This window comes from Dermacentor silvarum, chromosome 7, assembly GCF_013339745.2.
Source record: "Dermacentor silvarum isolate Dsil-2018 chromosome 7, BIME_Dsil_1.4, whole genome shotgun sequence".
Lineage (NCBI taxonomy): Eukaryota > Metazoa > Arthropoda > Arachnida > Ixodida > Ixodidae > Dermacentor > Dermacentor silvarum.
Genome location: NC_051160.1, coordinates 86,227,383 through 86,253,189, shown reverse-complemented (window position 1 = coordinate 86,253,189; position 25,807 = coordinate 86,227,383). Strand labels below are relative to the sequence as shown.

Below are 25,807 nucleotides of genomic sequence, written 5' to 3'. Positions count from 1 at the left end.
AAACAAAAGAACCTGTAATGACAGACGTCCTCGATGCGTGCGAACCTCTTGGAAAGACCAATGATACAGATGTTAAACAGTGTGGGGGTGACCACAACGCCATGAGGAGTGCCGCGTCCTCCGAGGGGCACAATCTTCAGAGCGGTAGTCTCCAATGCGAAGCTTGGCCTTCCTGCCCGTTAGAAAAGAGATGACGTAGCTGTGGAATCTGGAGCAGAGACCCTGGTCCGAAATAGTCTTGACAATGAAGGTGTGGAGCACGTTTTCGGAAGCCTTCTTGAGGTCCAGACCGAGCAGAGTCTTGACGTCTGTGGAACGGCCGTCCACGATCTGATGCTTAATTATTTTCATAATTCTTCGCATCCTGCGTCGAGAGCCCGGCGCGGAAGCCGATCATGTTGTGCGTGTAAAACTCGTTATCTTCGAGGTACTTGTCCTGCCGGTTGAGGACGATGCACTCCGTGACATTGCCGACGCGGGACGATAGAGAAATTGGCCTGCGGTTCTGTATGTCCGGTGCCTTACCGGGCTTGGGAATGACCACGGTGCGTGCCGTCTTCCGTACTGCAGGAACAACTCCGCTCTTCCAGGACTCGTTGATCCTGTCGGTCAGAAAGACGATCGACGGTCATCGAGGTTTCTCAACTTTCTGTCGGTGACTCTGTTCGGACCCGGCGCAGACTTGCGGTTGAGTGCGAAGATCGCCTTTCTGACCTCGGCAACAGAGAAGTTGTCGTCCAGCTAAGGGCGAGGAGGGCCTCGATAGTTCGGAAGCTGGGTCACCAGATCCCCGTCGCGCCGGACGGGTAGGGGCTTCTGTATAAGAATGGAAGCGAGTTCATCACGAAACCTGGTGGTTTCGTGAAGGGCCCGCGCCAACGTATGCTTCTGGTTTGACTTGGAGCCGCTTTCGTCGAGAAGGTGTTTCAGCATACCCCAGGACTTGCCGTTTCGCATCTGTCTGTCGATGGATTCGCAGAGATCATCCCACTGCTGCTGGTATAGCGCTTTGCAGTGGTCATCGATGACCTTCTTGAGCTCCGAGATTTTCTTTCTGAGTCTGCGATTGAGCCTTTGACCCTTCCATAGGCGTAGCAGGGCGTTTTTTGGCCTCGATGAGGTGGTCGGGGCTGTTGTCCATTCGCTCGGCGGTGAGATCGGTTTCCACTTTCTTGGTGGCCGCGAAAACGTCGTTGCTGATGGCTTCGCACCATTCGGCAGGGCTGGCGGGTGCCCTCACTCTCCAGGGTTCTTCCCGAATCTTGCAAAAATGGTCCCAGTCGAAAACATGAATTCCCTGAACCTACTCCGAGCCACCTTGATGTGAGTCTGCAGAATGCAGTGGTCGCTGCCGAACCCATGGCGGTGTTCTCCCAGCCCATGTCCTCGACGCTCTTGGCGAAGGCGAGGTCGGGTGTCGTGTCCCGGGTGACGGAGCTTCCAGCGCGCGTGGGAAAAGCTTTGTTGGTGACCAGATTGAGGTCCACCTCGTTGGCGTCGTGCCACAGGTTGCGCCCCTTGGTAGTGTCGTAGACGCAACCCTAGAGGCCTTACGTGGCGTTGAGGTCACCGACGACGACCAAGGCTTGAAGGCCTGCCAGGTTGGTCGCTTTTTGGTGGATGGTCCTGAACTCCTCGCGCGAGTCCCTGGGGTTTCTATAGATACTGAGGACGAAGACGCTGTTTTTGCGATAATTTCGCTGCGGTGCACCGAGCATCATCCCAACCATGATAGATTCGATTCTACCGCACGCCAGCTTGATGTCGTGGGTGAGATGACTAAGCCTTTTATCAATCAAGGTACAAATCCCTCGCCACTTGGCCGGCCCGACACGGCCATGCAGCCGTGGAGTGAGGCGGCGGAGACTAATGTTTCCTGGAGATCAACGACCTGAGGTTCGACCGACAAAGGGCTGAATAACTACTGCTGAGGGATTTTCTTGTTAGAATAGCCGTGGCCGTTCTATTGCCAAATGCGAAAACTCCCTTTCGATCTATCCATTATTGGGCTGACAGGACGGACTACCGCCTAACGGGGCAGTTGGTGACGCCGCGTTGGTGTGGGTTGAAAGCCAGCGCTGGTCCCGTTTTTATGTTGCTTTATTTTGTCATTATATAGTTCGCTCTTGAATATTTTGCTTTCAAGACTCGATCAATAACAGGCGCAGCTGTCATGACTACAACCACTGCAAAAAGAAATCCGCCTCCATTCCACCCTGCAGAAGGAAATGTACGTACAGCGAAGCTGATGCGAACGTTAGACAAATACCACCACCCCAACTGACATTAGATGACGTTCGACATGCACAGCCACTACAAGCCACGTACGTCAAGCGCGCATGCACGTGTACCGAAGTGCCGCATACATCCTCATTTTCTAGGCCGTCCGCTAAGTTTGCAGCAAGTGCCTTAGTATAGTAAATAAATGTTCAAAAGTAGATTGCGTCAAAAATGCGTAAAATAGGACTTGTACACAAGCTGCAGACATATTAGCTTCAGATTGTTATGTGAATATGCGAGAAAACATAAATCTGTTACGCGGGAACTGAAAGGTAGAGCCCCTTTACAGTTACCATTTCAGAGCTGTCTGAGTGGACGCGGCTGCTAGGTGGCAGTGCCTCGTACATTCTCATTCATCGAAAAGATACGAGATCAGGATGCCTTATAAAGCGCAGTGATAAAGCGAAGTACACCAAGGACGAAGCAGCGTGTGCTTGCTGTGGTAAAGCTAGAGGAACGGTGGAGCATGTTTTATTGGAATGTGAAGAAATCTACCCAGCTGCAAGTCTAGGCTCCTCCGATGTCCTTGAAGCCCTTGGGTTCAGGGATAGCACGGGCAAAGTAAACATGTCCGCTGTAGAGATTAGTAAGAGGCGGTTGGAGGTTTGGTGGCAGAAAAGAAGGGACACCACAAACAACGGAGACGTACAGAAACAGAGATCCCAGTAATGGTTTAAAAAGGTTGATGCCTGGAATTCTTTGTATTTGTGTGTTTCTCAGAAATAAAGGTAGGACATTAAGCAAAATGATAACAAGAGCTTAGTGGCGCAACCCACCACCCCGTTTCAAAGGGGACGCTCATAGCATCCATCCATCCATCCGTCCATCCACCCATCATTCTTGTAGGCCCGCTGGCTAGCGCCAGGGCGTTATTGAAGTGACTGAACTCCTCGAAGTAAAATCTTGCAGAAAACTGGCAAAGTACGACTTACACACAACGTACAGACACGATAGCATCTCTACAATAAAACATAATTATATTACAGGGAAACTAGAACACAAACCCCCTTTCCAGCTGCCGTTTTTTGCGCAAGCACTCCACGAAAGATCACGAGCAAGCAGACGCTAACAGCTTCGCTTTACAAACAGCATGTGTCTGTGACTCCGAGCCTCCTTTCTAATCGCAAACGTGTAAATATTTTCAAAGTGGCGACAATTGATGGAAACGCCTTGCGCAAATTTTTGCGAATGCTTGTTGTTGATCATGAGAATAGTGGGTTTCAAATGATTGCCATCATCTCTGACAACAAATATATCAACAGAAAGACGACGTGCTGGTATTTTGCACCCCCCCCCCTCCCCAAGGCTAAAGACAGCTTAGCAATATTCAGCTGACCTATAGCAGCCTTTGTCTTTAGCCGTTGAGCCTGTCCATTTATTTCCATATGTCGGAAATACTTGCGTAAATCAACAACAGATGTGTGTGCGTACCAGATCCAACAAATGCATACCTCAGAACTAAAGTTCTAATGATAACGTTCAACACATAATGTTAGCAGCATGAGCTCGAACAATGGCTTCTTAATAATCAGAACTGGTTCTGGCACGTAAAACCCCAGAAAGAAGAATATGGCCCCTTGAATATTGCTCCGACATTTTTATTGAAGGCATCCAATCCTTCTAACATGGAGAGGCGAAATGTAAATTTATCGGTACGAATATTACAAGCTCTTACGTTGGGAGCACTTCAAAATATCAACAATCAGCATGCTGCTGCAACAGCGCAGAATTTCTGCACGCTGCTAACATGTTGGAATACTGTGAACATTAGGACTCCACGCAAGGGCTCTCAGACGAGGTGCAAAGACCTATAGCCTGTAATCTCGTCCCAAGTTATGTGTTTTACACAAAATAGAGGCGAGGCTGGACTATTGGGAAAGTTTCAAACACGACGCAGGACATTTCACAAAGAAAAGGCACCCAGCTTTGTGCCACACAACACATGATCTGTGAGAGATCACTATCTACTGCCTTGAATGGTTCGGTATGCAATACGACCGTTTGCTAGCCAGGTTCCGGACAGATTGTGCGGAGGTTTTTTTTTTCGGTACCGTCAGCTCTCTGGTGCCGACTATCATGTGGTAATCAGACAGATTTATGAGCCAGAGAGAAAACATCGGCTACAGAAAGACCTCAACTTGCCAGACACTGAAGTGTTGCGCAGCGTCCCTTCCATTAGTACTAACTCGAAGCTAAGCTAGTTTAATGCCACAGTTACTGATAGTGATAATGAAAAAAAGTAGCAAGGCTTCCAGCTGTAACCTATGTTGCAGGTTACTGTGCTAAAGCACCACTAAAGAAGCTGTAGAGTCAATCGTGCAAAGAAAACCTTGTGATGGATGTCAGATGCAGACATTGGTAAAATGTCCTTATTACGAACATGACCCAGACCGGGCTGAAGTTTCCGCGTGAATTTTTAAATGCTGTACTTAAAACAGGAAAAGTGCTTTACAAGCTTAGGAGCCCACACATCGCTACTCAGTTCTCTCTTCCTAAGCAGCAAATAGCAGTGGTCGCTGTTGATGGCATTATCGATCATATTGATGACCTGCATGTTTTCTTTTTAGGCATGTACCTGAAGTAGTCACGCAGTAAGTTTTGAGTGTAGGGGACGCACGCTTAAAACAATTTATGCAAAATGGCAAACGACAAGTTGCCTGCTACAAATGCATAGCGAACATTTCAAACTGTTACACGTTGAGCTGTGTTTTGCTTGTTAAGATATCATGGCGTGTTTTGTAAAAATGTGCTTTTTCTCTCATCATGGACCAAGAACACCCCGAATCTTACTAAAAGAGCATGACTGTCATTATCTCTCTCTTGTGCTTCAAATGTAGCATGCCTTAACGAATCATTTGATCCAGAAGCAGTGACAATTAAATGTTTCTATCGTCTAAGCCTCGTTTTTCAATATACTCTTTAGTCACTCACTCACTTGTTGAGGTGCATGCTCTTTTTCTTCTTAAGCCGCATTTCCCCTCGCACAGAAATTACAGTAGATGCGGTTGTACATGTACTTCTACATGTTTGTTCTGCTACACAGATTGTTAGCTGTATGAAATAAATGATAGTTTATTGCTGTTCAGCAGATGTGCGTGCCATTCATTAGTGTTTTCATCCGGCCACGTTAACGGCTGACGTTTTACTTTCATGCAACGATAAATTTCGTTATCTCATGAACATCCCTTTTAAAGCTTAAAAAAGATGCTTCCGGAAGTTTCAAATACATAGTACTCACTGGGATATGTTGCGAAGTGAATCTCCTATATATATATGCAATGAAGTGGGTACTAACGGCTGATGCCGAGAATGAATTTTTTTCTTGAATCACTCGTAATCATTCAGAAAACTGCTCTTACACGCATAAACAAAGCGCCGCCTCCTTTAATACCCAACCCTAGATAATATGTCAGTTTTTCCTGCTTAGGTTAAACAACTGTAGACGTGGCACTTTGTTTTGCTTCTATTCGTAACGCAAAACGCTGCGTGCAATATATTTCTAGTTTGTGGCAACGCACCGCGTAGCGCGCATCTCTCCTTTACCCAAGCTATGCCCCACTGCATCCTATTTGGAGGTAATCTCCAGCGGGGCCAAAGGGAGCAGAGGTGGCTGGTGGCTAAATGAGCGCTGTCTTCACATCCGCACAGTGCATGGAGTTTGCGTCATTTAATATTTCGGAGCCGCGTTGAAGAGGGCGGCAGAGAAGCGTTCGCTCTTCCTCACGTCAGCGTTGTGATAGCGTGTGTTCGCAGTCAGCAAGTGAGTTCGGTTGATGCTTGTTCTTTGCACGCTGGACATGATGCCTGCTTATTTAATTGGCAAGGCAATGTTTACCGCAATTAAACGGCCGATAAAACTACCGACCTCCCTTCGGGGAGTTGTGTAATACTTTGGAATCGTACTGGATAGTTTATCTTATTGGCGAGACCAATTTTTTCTTCGTCCGTTGGCTCTTGCAAAGCTGGGAATATAGAGGCTGTGTGACGAGGACAAAAACAAATCAATCACAACAGCAATTACCGCCAGCGTAAACAAATGAACGGACACACAACGAAAATTGTTTCCTGCACTTAACTGCTGTCGACGTAGAATACTATTTTACCATTGCTCACATTGAACCCGGTCTTCAAGCGCAGCAGCTCAATAACCTGACAAATAAATAATCAGGCCACACTTCCATCCACACATCGCTCATACCTATGCCAACTAAACTAGCTCGTTAATACAGCTGGCAAATGCATCTCGTTGCATAACATCACTTAGAGCAAGCCCTCGCAGAGCACGGGCACACGTTTTCGTCTTGTTTGTGGCACAAACACAGTGACTTAACCAGATAGTAATATATAATCTCACCAGTCTCATTTAAAAGCAAGAAGTTACCTAAAAATTGAGAGCTAGCCAGTTTCAACTTTATTCTCCCCTCATGGCACTAGCCAATTTTGAATGCTTTGTTAGACTTCGCAGCCATGGCGATCGGCGCCAACTACCTCGTGCTTTCATCGTAATAGCTACCGCAAGGTAGGCACAGTGAGACATTGTACGGCCTTCCCGATCACTCTAATATTGGAACTCGTTCTACGGTTTTCCGACGCAAAACAAAATAATTGCGCAAATCACACATGGTAGCACTTGATGCTAATTGAAATATTTTGGCGCTAGCTCACCATCCAGCACTGTTTGTGGTTAAACAAACACATATCACACTTAGTCGCAGATCATCTAACAAACACCAAGGTGTTTTTAGATGTGATCTGCGACTAAGTGTCATACAATCGTAAGTACTGTAGAACAAAAAAGTGTACGGACCACGGGATCTCAGAAAACGCTAGATATTCGACCAGCCTTTAAAAGTAGCCAGTAAAACCGTACATCACAAGGTTGTTCGCATACACTAGTAGAGGATGGAAATGGGAATACCAGGCTGCGTTTTGAGGCTGCGGAGATGTTCAGCTTTTTGTCAGATCCCTTGGTCCGTAAATAATTTTGGTAGATAGTACCTATATTTCTATCATATTGACATGCGCATACATTGCGCATGTTTACGGTTACCATTTTCCGGGCCAATCTTTGTTACAAACTTGTCGCACAGCACAAGCCTCACCTTCTGTATTAGAAGTATGACAAAGGTTATCACCGGTTCTATCCGTTCTCCGCTGTCATGGTACTCTGTATCCTGACTTTATGCGCGCCACGAACTGCGTAGTACATTCTGGAAGGCACGTGGGCTCTAGCGATTAGGCTGAACCCTTTGACGAGTCTTTTATAAAAACCGACGTACTTGACGCGAAGATAATATCTTAGCGATAGCCACATGTGCTCACCGCTACGGTAGTGGTTAAAAATTTATTTATTTATTTATTTATTTATTTATATTTATATACAATACCTACAGCGCCCTCTAGGGCATTATTGTAGGAGGAAACATCAGAGATAAATAACAAGACATATACTATAAGTTATATTATAGTGACATATAAGTTACATATTATGGAGTTTTACGTGCCAAAACCACGATCTGATTATGAGGCACGCCGTAGTGGGGACTCTGGAAATTTGTACCACCTGGTGTTCTTTAACGTGCACCTAAATCTATGTACACGGGTGTTTTCGCATTTCACCCCCATTGAAATGCGGCTGCCCTGGCCGGGATTCGATCCCGCGACCTCGTGCTCAGGAGCCCAAAACCATAATACTGTTGTGCTTGAGTGTTACTTGTTTTGCTGGTTTTACAGGTTCGCCCATTAAACAGCTCATTTCGGGACTGGGATTGTGCCACTGTGGTTCTTCGCCGTCACTAAAACATGACGATATGCTGCACGTTAAAACAACTACGATATTCGTACACCGGCGAGGAAAAGAACGCGTTAGAATGTCGCATAGTTTCTGCATAGCGTTAGCTGCTAACAAGGAAACAACTGAGGAATGTGGCTGGTTCTGCAGACGTTGATGATTAGGGAAGCACTGCAAAGCATGACCAGTCACAATAGAAATTTGCCATAAACTGACAACTGACGATACCGCCAAACGTCTCAATGGCCTAGTCACTTTTCGCACGAGAAAGGATGCCCACTATTACCACGGAATATTTAGTTCATAGGGCTGTTTTTATCGAAGGCAGATCAGTTACACATTTTTTTAAAGCGTCATCAAACCACGCGAGACAGGAACCTGCATGGCTATTGCAAAGTGCCTTAAAAAAGAAAAACTGTCTCGCATCAAGCAGTTGCAGCACCAAAAACGTCTCAATAACTTCGTCGCTGTTGTCGGCTTGCTTCTAAGGTCACATACACCAACACGTAACTCATCTAATTGCTCGCCTGATGCGAACATTTTGGCATATCTGGTAATGCTTTGGGGAAGGACTAACGATGCTTTGTTGCCAGCAACCTGTAAAATGCTTCGCTTAAACTGGATTCAGCGAACTAAGGGGCTTTAAATGTGTTTGTTCACACACGGGCTCAAAATTGCTGTAATCTGACCATGCCTTACCAAGTACAGTATTTTGGATTAGAAAAATATTTCATCAATAAACATTAGAACCATAATACTCATTAGCACGAACACACTTTCCTTGCTTTTGCCGCTCGACGGGTATTGTGCTACTTAAAGAATTTTTGATGGGGCTGTACTTGGATTATTCAACTCTCTCCTACATTAACACATGGCAAGGAAATCAATGCATTTCATTGCCATCACGAAAAACGTGTTTTGCACTCAGTCAGCGAAAAATAAGGTCATAAGGTAATATACATCTTCTTTTTTATTTTTTACAGGTTCCTTGGCCTGCGGTAATTTAACATGCACCGATCAGTGCTTTGGCTCTGCCTCATACGGTGGTTGGCACTTCAATGGGCACTTGAGATTGTGCCTTCCTAATGACAACACACATTGTGGTGGTGTTAAGAACGATTTTCAGAGCTGTGAGGAATGCAACCAAAAGTGCAACAGTAAGTCAAATATTGGTTCTATCACAAAGCCTATGATTTATAATTCAGAAATTACCTACATGAACGAATCCATCCAGTGAAGAAACTTGTCACTGCATTATGCTCAAATTTATTGTGCCACAAAAATATTTCTGCTTCTGCTCTGGCTCCATGGTGCTGCAGATTGATTGCCTCGGGTCTTCACGTATCGACAAAGACAGTGAACTGAAAGACTGATGTATTACAAACACCTGCTTTGAAACGTAGTCGTGTCTGATAACACTAAACTTGTTTTCTGTTTAATGGTGCTGTCGTTTCCATTGTTCATTTTGTCGTGTGGCTAGTTTTATCAATATTTAACACCGCGCAAAAAAGTGTAACTTAAAAACTACCTCTTAATTCTGTGTTCTGGCTGCCCTTATCACACCAAACCAACAACGTCCACTGCCCGCCCTATTTTATTATTCACTAGTGTTGAATCAGCAAACGTTTCGTTATGTTACTAAAATGCAGAGCAGGGACCAGCTTATTTGTGTATGGATGAACACAGTGTCAAGTTAAAAATTATTATTAGTAAGTAAAATTTGCAATGGATCTCAGTAAGGGGCCCTTTCACCCGAAGCCGCAAACTGGCGACTGTGGTCTGCCACGTGAACTTGGCTGCCACGTGAACAGCCTAGTGCACTTGGGCTGCCCTTCCTATTGAGTGAGGGTAGGTTGCTCACGAGCTCACCGAGAATTCAGCGTGAACTGTTGCAAAAGAAAAAAAAATAAATAGGAATGTGCCAACTGCGCGTGCTACACTGGTAAAATCAAAACGAAGAGGCTGTACTCCTTGAACTAGTGCAGAAAGTGCAGCTAAAGCGAAGATCTCTTCAGTGTTATCCCTGTGCATGGGACCTCTGAACTTAAGCACTTCTAGGAAGTAAACGCACGTTGGCACGGCCAGCTGTTAGTACATGAGCGCCCACCCCCATTCCGGGGGGTGGGCCTGCACACATCACCCGTGAAAGGGTTTGAGCCCTAATGATAAACGCTCTCATTTTTCCTCTGATATTGCTCATAATCGCGCATTCACACGATGCATTCTTTCGTGGTCACCAGTTTTCCGGTGACCGCTTTTCACTGGCTAGCCGCTGTTACAAATTTATCGCTTGGTGCGAGACGTTGCTTCATACATGCGAACGCACTTGAATGTCACTGATTCGATAGCAAAGTAATCTTGTTTGGAGTCATATCGCATGCGGGACGCCAGTAGTGGTGTTCATTCTGGAACTTAACGCGTGCACCAAAAATTACCTATGAGTTGAAATACAGTCATGCAATAATAGCTGCCGCGTTTGAACCTTGGATAAGGTTACGACAATCGACGACTGAGCTCGCGGCTGTCGTTGTGATTTGTGTCCACTGGACAGAAGTTTGACCAATAAAGCATGAATTAGTTACTGCTTTCCTTCTACATTCACTGCAACGTGGCAGTGCGCGCGCTGGTTTCATTTGGGTTGAGTATATTCTCGCTCAGTTGCATCCGTTGGCGACTTCTTGACTTTTTAGCAGTGAACCACTTCATTGTCGCGTTCTTCCCCGCGTCCTCCTTGCTGTTTCGCTTCATGCTGAATGCACGCTCTCAACCCATTTTGTCCCCGTCACTTCATTTTCTACGCTCAAGTGTTTTCGCTGCCGAGTTCTTCTCTTTCCTTTCTACTTATCTAATCCGGCACACACGCAGTCTCATTACCCGTTCTGGGATATTGGTCGAGAATTCACAGGTTCCCAGTGGCACAGCTCCACCTTACCCTGCTGCCAAAGTTGTTCACTCATGCAGACACTCAGTTAAACTACCTAGTGGACATTGTTCTGTAACCAACACCAGTAGCAAGCACCCGATAAATTGGAGACGGCGCAAGTAAATCTAATGCGTTTGCGGTATTGCTGGAAGTACATACGCATACGAGCAATGCAACGCTCTGAGTGCTATGTTGCAACAGATGCAGGGGCAACACTCAAATGTTGTAGCAAGACTCGTTATTTCCGTTTTTACTGTTATTACAGCGTAAGCTGTTATGGGCTCATTCCAATAGCCGTTTCGGGTCGCGATGATGCCGCTGCCGGCGGCGTCCGCCATGTAACCGCTATCGCCGGAAACGCGAAGAAAGTAATATTCCCGCCGGGATCTAAACTGCGCCCGCTGCGTGGGAGCCGGATACTCTACCACTGAGCCACGAAAAGCTCTTGTTATCGGGCCGCGGAAAATACCCTATAAGGCAAACGCTGGGGGAGACGACTCGAGCCTCCGCCAGTGTGGTGGCGCCATCTAGGTAAGATGCCTGCAAACGCAGCGTCCGCAGGCACAGACGACGATATGCGATTCGGACGAGGCGTTCAATCATCGCGCTCCCGAGCTGCCGAGCCTCCGCCAGTATGGTGGCGCCATCTAGCTAAGGTGCCTGCAAACGCGGCGCGCTCGACATGTAAGTTACACTTGTAAAGTTCGATTAGGCTCAGCAGACTGCTGTGCAGATAGCACTACAAGCCGCAGCTTGCCGTCAACGCCGCGCAGACAGTTCATATTGTTCTCATCAAAACGAGGCGAACAGACTGCCGCGAAGACCCTGTTGTACGTGGTGCCCAAATTGGAGCTACTCTTGAGCCGCTCCCCCAGCTTACGCTGTGACTGGCTGCGTGTTCCGCGCAGGCCTGTGACTGTTATAACCCAATACCTTTACTTGGCGTTGGCTATTGTTAAAGCGGGGCTCCTCATAACATTATTGAACAAAGGAGGTTAGTGTGCCAAGCTGTAGTAACGCGAACGTAACTGAAATATAAGCCTTCTTGCGAAACACGTATAGTTGCAGTGGCCGTCTTTTCTTTCCTGGATTTGACCAATATAGTGACCCTGGGTGTTGTTCCTTCTCGTCGTATTTTCAGATTGTGTAAACCTAAAATACTGGTGTTACTTTGTTTTCGACAGTATGCTTTAAAGCTCTTTCTGTTCTCCTGAAATATCTGTATGAAGTTCATTTGCAAAAAAGTTACCTTGGCAGAAAGTGTTTTATATGACTAGTATGTATCCCTATAGGAATTTCGGTATAGTTACTGGTCTGGTAATTGCATTGTTTTTTTTTTGTTAGGAGGCTTTAAACATCACCTAAGCGGAATACGCGTGCACTTCATGAGCGTTGCTATGACGTGAGTCCCAGCATGCCGCTTGTGAGATTGCTCTGCGTGTTGAGGGTAAACCGCCTGGATCTTTCAAATCTAACGACGAATCTCGTTCACGCAGGCGTTTGGTGTGTTGCGACACCACGTACCCGAGCACATGAGGGTTGGACCGTCCCGCGTGTCGCCGTGCACGGCTTAGCCGTGTGCGGAGAAAAGGGAATCCTGGGGGTTGAGCCAAGGCTGAGTGCTTGGACCTTTATGGCGCCTCGGCGGAGGCGACACACCCCTTTGGCTTCGGCTTCACATAGAACGGTACCCCCGGACTGACCAACCCGGGGGAAATCGGTAGTTGCCTTTTCCTATCCTCCTCTCAACCTTCGTCTTTCTCTCTCGCTTTCAATCTTTCCTGTCTTCTCATCTCTTTTATATTACTTCCGATCATCTTGGCAGCGAGGGTTAACCTTGTGTGAGTAGCCAGCATTCGGTTATAGTGGTGACGTACAGCTGGCATCAGCAGGACCTGTGTTTACAGGCACTGCAGCATCCTCTTGTTGGACTCCATGGTAGGTGGCTGGCGTTCCTGCTGAAATACTAACATTCGCATGGCTAGTTATTTACCCGCCCTTTCTGATCGCCCCCAAAGGAGGGGGCGATTCGAAGAACTATTTAAATTTTTTTGGCCATCAAATTGAGAACTTTCCACGCTACCACGTGGTACATAGAGAGAAAACTGACGAGACCATGAGAGTGATCTCACCCTTTATTTGCAGAGACTCTGACAGAGACTATAGGACCAGCTTTCAAGGCGACAAAGATGGCCAGCGGTGACCCCCTTCTGGAACTCCGGGATAAGAAACAACATGATAAACTCCAGAATCTAGTGTCGTTTGGATATTTTCCTGTGTCTGTAACCCCGCACTGCACCATGAACACCACCCGCGGTGTTATTTCTGATGACGACATGTTGGAGCTCACTGAAGGTGAACTTCTGGAAGGATTCAAGGAAAAAATCTTTTGACTGTAAAACGAATCAAAATGAGGCGCGATGGTAAGGAGATTCAGACAAAACACATCATTCTTACTTTTCGTTCAAGTGTTCTACCCGAGACCATTGAGGCCGGGTACGTCAATATACGTGTCAGGCCATACGTGCCAAACCCGCTCCGATGCTTCAAGTGCAAAGGATTCGACCACAGCTCGCAGATCTGTCGAGGCCGACTGACTTGTGCTAAGTGTTGTGTGCCCCGGACCACAGATCTCAATCGTGTGAAAACTCTGTCCGCTGTGTGAACTGTGATGAGGAGCACGCCGCATACTCGTGGTCCTGCCCATCCTGGAAAAAAGAAAAGGAAATTGTAACTATAAAAGAGAAAGAAAATATTGCATTTAAGGAGGCACGAAGACCTACCCGTCTAAAACCAGCTTTGCCGATGTGGTGCGTGAGGGGGCAGTGTCACAACGGCTTCCGGCTGCTGTCCGGCTCACACGTAGTGAGCCGGCGGTGAGACCATCCGCCCACTCGGAGGGTGCGGCTCGCGCTGCTCCGTTGTCCCAGAAGAAGGGGCCATCGACCTCCGGGCTGGTGGCCTCGAGGGTCTCGTCTCTGGAGACGAGGCCTTCACGTGAAACAATGCGCTCGCAAGAGCGCTGGTCCAGCGCCTTGCAAGAGCCCATGGATATAACCTGCCAGACGGCGCTGCCAGCGCCTAAGGAGCGGCGAAATTATCGCGATCGGTTCAAAAAATAAAAACCGCGCATCACTGGGCCCGACAAGGCCTCTGTGATCTAACTAGCCTCTTTAAAACACACAGTACAAAAACACTTTCAAGATGAATACACAAATTATACAGTGGAACGTCGTAGGACTCCTCCAGAACCTTGATGACGTCAAATAAATCCTACACAGGTTTAATTCTAAGGCGCTGTGTGTCCAAGAGACACACCGTAAATCTACACAATCCAACTTTCTCAGGCAATACGCCATGTTCCAGAAAGACCGAGACGACGCTGTTGCCTCGTCCGGTGGTATAGCAATAGTTGTAGTCAAGTCCGTAGCTAGTCTGCATGTAGCCCTTCAGACGGTCGTTGAGGCAGTGTCAATTCGGGGAATCCTTTGTAAAAATTGCTTACTGTGTTCTACATACATACCCCCAAACTGTCACCTCCGAAAAACCGATTTTTAAAATCTCGTTGATGAGCTTCCGGAACCCTAAATACTTGTGCGTGATTTTCACGCTCACAACACGTTGTGGAGAGATTCGAGATGTGAGCCGAGAGGTCGACTTATAGAAAACTTTCTTGTGAACTCTGTTGCGTACCTCTTCAATAACAAGGAACCCACGTATTACAATCTCCATCATAACTCATGTCAAGAGCTTGAAGCGGAACCTTTCTGAAGATAAGGAAGGAGACGACCGAGACTGGGGCTGGGGGCTGAGAGGAAGAAGAAGTTCATTGAAATGGCGGAATAAACAGACCGTCTCATTATTATTTCCTTACATTTTTGGCGCAGCTGCTACAACCTGAAGCTGATGTGGGTCCAGATTAAAAACGGCCGACATCATGATGGACACGGATACGTCCAGAGCTACAGATCGACGGCTGAAGAACCAGTCACCTGGGAACCTGGAGCCAGCTCAACGGAGTTCCTTGCTTGGGTCGCGACCATGTCGGGTACAACTGTGGCCGGACTTCTTGAGCAAGGTACCGTGAAGATATTTGTCAAGATGGAAGAGTAGATTAAGTTTTTCCAATCAGCTCACCTAAGAGGGGCTATGATCGTCAACCAGACTTCACCGCAGTAATTCTGCAGCTCATCCAAAGTACCATGAAGATTTTTGTCAAGATGGAAGAGTACATTAAGTTCTTCCAACCAGCTCACCTAAGAGGGGCTATATATCGTCAACCAGACTTCACCGCAGTAATTCTGCAGCTCATCCAGACTCAACGCAAACAGTTAGAAACCCAGACACAGTTTAGCTCTGCTATAGTACAAACGATGCAGCGTAAGAATTATCAGTGAGGTGACACCATAAAACCAGACATGTTCGATGGCACATCAGCAGTTCCAACTTCGTGGCGGGACTTTTATCAGTACGCTTGTGTGTAGAACCAGTGGGTGACTGACGAAGAGAAGATATTTAACTTACGCTTCTTTCTATATGGCACTCAAGGAAGTGGTACGACATTCGAATTGTGGAACTGGTTAGCGAGAAGTGGAGTGAATGGAAGAAGTGCCTGCTGTCCTGTTTTGCTATAAATATATTCAGCAATGGGATAAGCCAATAACACATAAGCACACTAGTGGCAGTGTCCGTGACTATTATTTTGAAAGAAAGGAGACTAGTTCAACTCGCCGATCTCAGTTTACCAGAAACATCAGTCGTTCCTCTTCTGTTGGTTGGGATGAGTAGAGAGCGTCAAACACAACTACAGGCCCGACAAGTGAAGACTGCAGAAGTTATTCTTTGCTGTCTAAAAGACATTGTTGTATAAACCACATCATGCGGTAGTCAGCGTGGAAAGCTGGCCATCAGACAGCCAAACAGATATCGCATAACTCCACCAAATGCACTACATAGGCCTAAAGTCCGAGTGTGGAACCGCCGAATATGCCGAACCATGGTGCATCTCAGCGACCCGCAGTACCTGAAAAATATGGGACTGTATATCTGATGAAGAACAACAATCTCCGTGCGAGAATGATAGTAAATAGAATGGACGTAGGTGTTCTTGTGGATACAGGAGCGTCTGTGAGCTTGATAAACTCAAGTTTGGCGGAGAAACGTCAAGTCCGCAAAGACAAGATTATTGGATTATTGAGGTGCGCAGACATGATAGAAAAGCGAGGCTCCTACAGGACTGGGCCCCCGCAGGGGCGTCTGTGTCAGCAGGCGTTTGGTGTGTTGCGACACCACGGACCCGAGCACACGAGGGTCGGACCCTCCCACGCTTAACCGTGCGTGGCTTAGCCGTGTCCGGGGAAAAGGGGATCCTGGGGGTTGAGCCGACGCCGGGAGTTTAGACCTTTATGGCCCCCCGACGGAGGCAACACACTTCTTTGGCCTCTGCTTCACGTAGACGGCACCCCCGGACTGACCCACCCGGGGGAAATCGGTAGTTGCCTTTTCCTGTCTCCCTCTGCAATCTTCGTCTTTCCCTCTCACTTTCAATCTTTCCTGTCTTCTTCTCCCTTCCATTTACTTCCAACATTCCTGGCAGCAAGGGTTAACCTTGTGTGTCATAACCGCCCTTGGTTATACGTATTTGGTTATAGCGGGAACTTACAACTGCCGTTTGGGGGGCTTGTGTTTAACAGGTCCTACAGCATCCCCTCGTTGGGCTCCATGGTGGGTGGCTGGCGTTCCTGCCGAAAGATCGTTAGTTTTAATGACTTTTTCTTTCCCCGCGTTACCCGATCGCCCCCTCAAGCGTGGGCGCACCGAAGACGTCTTCAAATTTTTTTGGCCGGCAAACTGAAAACTTTCCTCGATTCCACATAATCCATTGTGAAAAACCCGAAAAGACGGTGAGAATGATCTCACCTTTTCTAGTTTCAAAACGTCTAACAAACATTTGGCGCAGGCTACAAAGCATCAAAGATGGCTAGCGGTGATCTCCTATTGGAACTCCGCGATAAGAAGCAACATGACAAGCTCCATAACCTAGCCTCATTTGGGGACATCCCAGTGACAATTACCCCGCACCGCACGATGAACACTACCCGTGGTGTTGTCTCCGATGACGACCTGATGCAACTGGAAGAAAGTGAACTATTAGAAGGCTGGTGTGAACAAAAGGTAATCATTGTGAAGAGAATTATGCTAAGGCGCGATGGAAAAGAGATGAGAACAAAGCATTTAATACTTACATTTGGTTCAAGTGTGCTTCCTGAAAGTATTGAGACAGGGTACGTGAAGCTCCGGGTAAGACCATATGTCCCGAACCCTCTGCGATGTTTTAAGTGCCAGCGATTCGGCCACAGTTCACAAAACTGCCGAGGCCGACAAACATGTGCGAAATGTAGTGCCAAGGAACACCTCTCTGAATCATGTGAAAACACCCTCCACTGTGTGAACTGTGACGGGCACCCCGCCGCGTACTCGCGGTCGTGCCCGTCATGGAAAAAAGAAAAAGAAATTGTCGCAATCAAAGTAAAAGAAAACATCTCATTCAAGGAGGCACGAAGGCGGGTATTATCCCTGCCCAAGAACACCTTCACCGATGTGGCGCGTCAGGGGGCAGCGACACAACGGTTTCCGGCAGCTGTCCGGCCCGCACGCAGTGAGCCGCCAGCGACGCCATCCGCCCCCTCGGCGGCTGCAGCCAGCACTGCTCCGCCAACTCACAAGGAGGGGCCATCGACCTCCGGGTAGGTGGCCACCAGGGCCTCGTCCCTCGAGACGAGGCCTTCCCTTCAAACCAACCGCTCGCAAGAGCGCGTGTCCAGCGCCTCGCAAGAGGCGATGGACACAACAACTGGCCAGACGGCGCCGTCAGCGCCTAAGAAGCGGCGAGAGTCTCGCGATCGCTCCAAAAAAGAAAAAGCCCGCATCACAGGGCCCGACGAGGGCTCTGTAAGTTAAGTTAGTCTCTTTAATACACAGCACAAAAACACTTTCAACATGAATACACAAATAATACAATGGAACGTCAGAGGACTCCTACACAACCTCGATGACGTCAAAGAAATCCTACACAGGTTTAATCCTAAGGTGCTGTGTGTTCAAGAGACACACCTCAAATCTACACAATCCCACCTTCTCCGGCAATACGCCATTTTCCGGAAATATCGAGATGACGCTCTTGCGTCGTCCGGTGGTGTAGCAATAGTTGTAGACAAGTCTGTAGCTTGTCAACATGTGCCCCTTCAGACGGCCCTTGAGGCAGTGTCAATTCGGGCAATTCTTTTTAATAAATTGGTCACTGTATGTTGTATATACATACCCCCAAATTATATTCTCGGAAAAACTGAATTTCATAACCTCATTGACCAGCTTCCCGAACCTTACATTCTCGTGGGAGATTTTAACGCTCACAACACGTTGTGGGGAGACTCGCGATGCGACGCGAGAGGTCGACTCATCGAAAATTTTCTTCTGACCTCTGGTTCATGCCTTTTTAATAAGAAGAAGCCGACCTACTATAACGCCCAACACGATTCGTACTCATCAATAGATCTAGCAATTGGATCTGCTTCTTTTATGCCTGACCTTGAATGGAATGTCATTAACAATCCTTTTGGAAATGACCACTTCCCTGTAATTTTAAACTTAATAACGCAGCACGATAACCCTCCCAATATTCCTCGATGGAAATTAGCATCCGCTGACTGGGAGCATTTTAAAGATTTAACTTATTTACCACGAGATTTTATAAACAATTTTAGTATCGACGATGCTGTTGCATATTTTACTGCTTTTATTATCAATGCTGCTGAAAAGGGTATCCCACAAACGAATGGTGGTTCACTTAAAAGACGTGTCCCCTGGTGGAACGAAGACTGCAGAGAGGCGCGAAAGAGACAGAATAAGGCATGGGGCATATTGCGTAGATCGCCAAGTGCAGAAAATCTAATTGAATTTAAACGCATTAAATCACAGGGAAGGCGGACACGACGTCAGGCAAAGAGAGAAAGCTGGGTGAGGTTTCTATCGTGTATAAATTCATACACACAGGAGGCGAAAGTATGGAACGGCTTAAGAAAGCTAAAGGGTCACCAAATTGATCCATTGCCTCTGGTGAATGACCAAGGGAATACCTTGCAGGACCAGGCAGACTTTCTTAGGGAGCACTTTGAGCGTGTTTCAAGCTCAATCCACTATTCGCAACCCTTTCTTAAATTTAAAGAGAAAGAAGAATGTAAGCCCTTCGTTCGCAAATGTCGACAGAATGAACCGCATAACCGTCCTTTCAGTATTGCCGAGTTGAGAGCTGCCTTGATCGCATGTAAGAGCTCTGCACCGGGACCCGACAGAGTCATGTATGACATGATTAAGAACGTACACCCTGATACACAACTAACACTACTCGCACTTTTCAACACTATTTGGGCTTCCGGATACCTTCCGTCCGCATGGAAAGAAGCGATTGTGGTCCCTGTATTGAAGCAAGGTAAAGATCCTTCCTCGGTGGCAAGTTACCGTCCTATAGCTCTCACAAGTTGCGTATGTAAGCTATTTGAAAAATGGTTAGTCGACGACTCATACATTTCCTTGAACTCAACAAAATGCATGATCCCTATCAGTGTGGCTTTAGAGAAGGGCGATCCACAACTGATCACCTTGTGCGCATTGAAGAAAATATCCGGGACGCATTTGTGCATAAACAGTTTTTCTTATCGGTATTCCTCGATATGGAGAAGGCGTACGACACAACATGGCGTTACGGAATCCTGAGAGACCTGTCGCGAATGGGCATCCATGGCAATATGCTAAGCCTAATAGAAAGCTATTTGTCTAATCATACATTCCGTGTCAGAATCGGCAATGTATTGTCACGTCCATTTATACAGGAAACTGGTGTACCCCAAGGAGGTGTGCTCAGCTGCACACTCTTTATCGTTAAGATGAACACACTCCGTGCCTCTTTACCACCGGCTATTTTTTATTCCGTCTACGTAGACGACATACAAATAGGCTTCAAGTCATGTAACCTCGCAGTGTGCGAGAGACAGGTACAGCAGGGCTTGAACAAGGTGTCCAAGTGGGCAGACGAAAACGGGTTCAAAGTTAACCCCCACAAAAGTTCTTGTGTTCTTTTCACAAGAAAGAGAGGCCTGATCCCAGATCCCTGTGTAGAACTGCATGGACAGCAAATACCTGTGAACAAAGAACACAAGTTTTTAGGCATCATACTTGACTTTAGGCTAACTTTCATTCCCCACATAAAATTAAAATATCTCAAAGGAAAATGCCTAAAAACAACGAACCTAATGAAGATTCTATCTCACACAGCATGGGGCAGCGACAGGAAATGTTTAATGAATCTTTACAAGAGCCTCATTAGATCGCGACTGGATTATGGCGCTGTAGTATATCACTCTGCTGTCCCAAGCGCGCTAAAGATGTTAGATCCCGTTCATCATTTAGGTATCCGCCTGGCCACCGGCGCTTTCAGAACAAGCCCCATTGAAAGTTTATACGTCGAATCAAATGAGTGGTCACTACATCTGCAGAGAACATACACCAGCCTCACATATTTCCTTAAAGTCCACTCTAATCATCAGCATCCGTGTTTTAATACCGTTAACGATATGACGTGTGCTACACTTTTCCGTAATCGTCCCTCTGTAAGACAGCCTTTCTCACTGCGTGTCAGGGAGCTTAGCGAAGAAATGGATATCCCACTCCTCGAACATCGCTTAATGCCTTCAGCCAAGCTGTTACCACCTTGGGAGTGGCAGGTAGTAGCATGTGTTATATCATTTGTAGAGGTTACAAAGCACGCTTCAGAGGTCGAAATCCGAATGCATTTCCTAGAATTACAGTCCAAGTACTCGTGCATAGAATTTTACACAGACGCTTCTAAATCGCATGTCGGAGTATCTTATGCAGCCGTCGGTCCGTCCTTCTCGGAATCCGGCGTACTCCACCCCGATACAAGCATCTTTACGGCATACGCAATATTGTCAGCTGTAAAGCATATCAAGAAATCAAAACTTCAAAAAACTATTATATTTACAGACTCCCAAAGCGTCGTAAAAGCCTTGAAGTCACCCTGTAAACAGAAAAATCCTGTTCTCATTGAGCTCTATTCTGTTCTTTGAAGAGCATACGCAACTAACCAGCATGTCATTATATGCTGGGTGCCTGGGCATAGAGGCATCGAGGGCAATGTTCTTGCCGACCAAATGGCCACATCAGTCACATCACCCGCTATTAACCCTACAGCTGCTGCTCCCGCAACAGATTTGAAACCTTTCTTGCGAAAGAAACTGCGAAGCCACTGGCAACGCTTGTGGGACGGCGAAGCAAACAATAAGCTCCACTTGATTAAGCCACAGTTAGGGTTCTGGCCCTGTACAACTAAGACACGACGAACTGATGTCCTATTCTGTCGTCTCGGAATAGGACACACATATGGTACTCACAATTTTCTATTGAATGGTGATGACCCTCCAACCTGTGGTAGATGTGGCGAGAGGCTCACCGTCCTCCACGTCCTCCTGGAGTGTCGGGAAGCCGAAAGGGAAAGAAGAAACACTTTCCTCTAGCATATCGCTATTGTGTCCCTCTACATCCCGCCATGTTTCTTGGTAAAGAACCTCTTTAAGACCAAAGCAGTCCTCGCTATCTTGAAAGATGTTGTGCTACATGTTATTCGCCCAATAAGTTCGTAGCGCATCCTCTCTCCAGAGGATGTTGCGGTGATAGTTTTTTTGAGACACAAGAGCTCCAGGCTCTTGTGTCTCAAGGGCTCTGTTTAGGCACTTGTGCTTCGGGCCAATTCTTGCATCTGTAATATTTTTTCTAAGTCATATCATTCTTTTCCAATGTATTGTTCATGTCTATAGTACACATCATTAGTCATTGCCATAATCTTATTACGTATAGATTTTACGCACTTTACAGCGACTGTTTTTAGGCCCCTTTACAGCCATGCGACACCTAATGTTCATATAATTGACTATTTATATACTACTAACAAATCATTACCATCGTCTTGGCGCTCTTTGGCCACATCTGGCCCTTGCGCCAAAAAAACACAATAATCATCAATCATCATACAGGACTGGGCAACAATTAAAGTTGAATTTAAAGGTGTGACTATCCCTACTGATGCAATAGTAATGAGCGACGTCGAATTCAAGTTCCTATTGTCAAGGCCAGATATGAAACTTTTGAGGGTGAACATCTCTTGGTAGGACGAACTGACTATCGATCACGAGCTAGATGAAGATAGCAGTAGTCTCCGAGTTGTGAAAACGCCAGAGGATGTTCCCAGTACTTTCGCAGAACTGGTATGTATTAGGCCTTACCCTCCTGCAAAGTTTGGGCCTTACCCTCCTGCAAATTAATTTATTGAAGTACCATTTAACCTACCAGACACAACTGTTGTCCGCACGAAACCTTACAGCCTATCACACGAGAAAAAGATGTGGCTGAAGGAACTGCAGCAAATGCTTGCAGCTGGAATTACCAGAGAATCAACTTCGGCCTATGCTTCCCCCATTACAATAGTGCCAAAGGAAGATGGAACATTCAGGTTTTCTACAGATTATCGTTTGATTAATAAGCAAGCAGACCTGTTTCCGTTTCCTATGCCACTCATCATCATCAGCCTATGTTTTGTGTCCACTGGAGGACGAAGGCCTCTCCCTGCGATCTCCAATTACCCCTGTCTTGCGCTAGCGTATTCCAACTTGCGCCTGCAAATTTCCTAACTTCATCATCCCATCTGGTTTTCTCGCAACCTCGACCGCGCTTCCCTTCTCTTGGTATCTATTCTGTAACCCTAATGGTCCACCGGTTATCCATGCTACGCATTACACATGGCCTGCCCAGCTCCATTTTTTCCGCCTAACTTTAACTAGAGTATCGGCTATCCCCGTTTGTTCTCTGATCCGCACCACTCTCTTCCTGTCTCTTAACGTTGGTCCTAAGATTTTTCGTTCCATAGCCCACAGAGAAGGCCTCGCTGTAGTGTTTGCAGCGCACAAGTTCCACAAATGTTCCACAAGTTCCGGTTGATGGTCCGTGATGCAAGTCACCTTTCTTCCCGCAATATTGCGGGAAGAAAGGTGACTTGCATCACGGACCATCAACCGCTGCTCGGCATATTAGGTCCAGGAAAGCCAACGACTCAAGTCCTCTCACCACGGATGACCACATGGTGTATCAAGTTATCGGCGTACGACTACAACATCGTCTACCGGCATGGCAAGAACCATCAAAATGCAGATGCGTTGAGCCGATTACCATTACCAGAACGTCTCGATGAACCCTGGCAACTAGTCGACGTACTGTTGTTTGAAGCTCTTTCGAGACCTCCGTTTACTGCTATATGAATAACACGTCTGACAAAACAACACATCATCCTGCAGAGGTTGCACAAGGCAGTGCAGGATGGCACAGTAGCAAACTCACTGGAGATAACTTCGCTCCTTAGCGATGAAGAGCGACCGCACTACCATTTCATCGTGAGTGCATCACACTTGGATCACGGGTGATCATACCAAACGCAGCACGATCTCACGTCCTGGCACTTCTACATGCTAGTCACCGAGGCATGGTAGCCATGAAAAAGGGCGCAAGGAGCTACGTATGGTGGCCCGTAATCGACAAGGTGATCGAAGAAACGGTGCAACAGTGCCGTGAATGCCGTTCAACGCAGAAGGAGCCAACGCAAAGCTCCTATTCCCACCTGGGACCGTCCCCAGACAGCATGGCACACGGTGGACGTTGACTTCGCAGGGCCACTACTCGGGCGCACCTATTTGGTTGTTGTGGACGCACACACAAAGTGGGTAGAAGTTCGGCACGTGACGCAAGCAACATCCGCGGTTGTCATCGATGTGCTCCGAAGCCTCTTTGCAACGTTTGGCATTCCCCGAAGGGTCGTCTCCTACAACGGAAAAACCTTTATTTCCACCGAGATAAAGCAGTTCTACACGGCAAATGGCATTCAGGCTATAACATCACCAGCGTACCACCCTGCAACAAACGGCCAGGCAGAACGCTATGTAGCAGAGCTGAAGAGAGCACTCCTGAGGGATACAGACAAGTCCATACAGTGCCGACTTGCAAGATTCCTGCATCGACAACACACAACTATACACACTGCCACAGGGATGACACCTGCGCAAGCCACGTTCGGGCGAGAACTTCTATGCCCTCCTGATCTGCTCATATGGGAGACGCAGATACAAATTCCTGAAAGCCAGGAGACATTACCGAAATCACGTCGCTTCACTATAGGAAAGAGAGTACTCATTCGTAAATTTTTGAAAAAGCCTGATTGGATTGAAGGCGAAATAATGTGCCGCGTCGGACCACGATCCTGGCTGGTAAAAAGCGACCAAGGAAAGGTTCGGCGTCACCTCAACCACATGAAGAAGACGAGCCAGACCGGACAAGCACCCAATAACCGATAGATTGGAGGATAGCAGACGATCTCTCAGGCAACACGTCAGAAGAGACACCGTCGAGTTCTGTGGTTCAACGGCCTGACTCACTCGACAGGCGAGACAATTCTTCCTTGCAGCCGTCGACCACGACGTCACAAGCAGGAACCACCCGGAAACTGCGACCACCTGAACTTAGACGTCCTCCAGACCGCTATGGAGACTTCGTCTAAGGGAGAAAGAATTGACAAGTCGCGCTAGAAGAAGACGACAACGAAGTGCGCACGTGAATGCACGGGACGAGATGGCTCGAGCGCGAGCTTGGCATCGAACGCTATCTTGTTGTAGTCCAACGCCTAAGCTATGCCGCTTAACCTGTTCATGTTCCCTTGTTTGTAATAAATCGTCGGCAGCCACAACCTGCTGCACAGACGTAACAGGTGGGAAAGCTTGCGTCGTGCACGATCAGGCGACATGCTGCGCCGGTTTCAAAAAAGAACAGCGCCACTTGAGACAAGTACGAGAACCGACAACCAAACAAACACAAGCCATGTCTTTCAACACAACATCTTCATAGGAATTGATAAAAATGTCCGTATTTATATCGTAAATCACGTACGTATAACGTATGATAGAAACACAGAAAAGGCTGCGAATACAGTCGCTATAAACTAGCAACACCATACTTCTTGAAGCATTAACAATAAAGGTAAAGTAAATATTCAGTTTTATTGGCTGTGGTTATACTTTTTTAAGCCATGAAGGTCATTTCTATCAAAATGTAAATTAAAACAACGTCTTTGTTGTTTTTTTACAGCTAGCGTGTGTGCCGTAGAAATGACGACGCAAGCTCCGGATGCTGCGCGGAAAGTGCGTGGGCATGGGAAGCGTTAGAATGGGCATTCAACGCACTCTGTGACACAACTGCTTCAGAAAAAAAAAGTTGTACCTCTGTTCACGCAAGTTAGTTTACGATAATGAAAAAAGAAGGGCATCTGTAGACATAGGCTAATAGTTACACACAGGAATCTGAGACCAATAAAAAGTATTTTTTTTGTCACCTGCCGTTTTTTGACTGGCTTCGTTGAAACAATAGTAATTGCATGTCGCAGGTGATCTCCGAAAACCAAGATAACATCGGAATGGAGAAATTGCAAGCTTCAGTTGGCTCTTCGTCACAACGACGAAGCGGTGTTGTGGTGTTCCTGGATTGTTTATCAAAGTCCATCGGCAACCATGCTGTGCCTTTGTGCAAAGCTGTCTTCCGCCTCAGCTCACGGGGTCATTCACGCAGCGACTGCACCGTAGTGTCAGCTCTCCTGGCGTAGGCGCTAAGCTGAAGGAAGGAGTTAGTGGGTTCCTCAACCCTCGTCA

The 25,807-nt window shown here is 46.9% G+C and overlaps 1 long non-coding RNA gene across 1 annotated transcript; it reads left to right on the top strand.

The window, feature by feature from the left end:
• The first annotated feature begins 9,061 nt into the window (after positions 1-9,061).
• On the top strand, positions 9,062-25,487 carry LOC125946848 (uncharacterized). Its single transcript, XR_007467923.1, has 2 exons — positions 9,062-9,228; positions 25,251-25,487. It is a non-coding gene; the product is annotated as an uncharacterized LOC125946848 (long non-coding RNA).
• Positions 25,488-25,807: the final 320 nt, after the last annotated feature.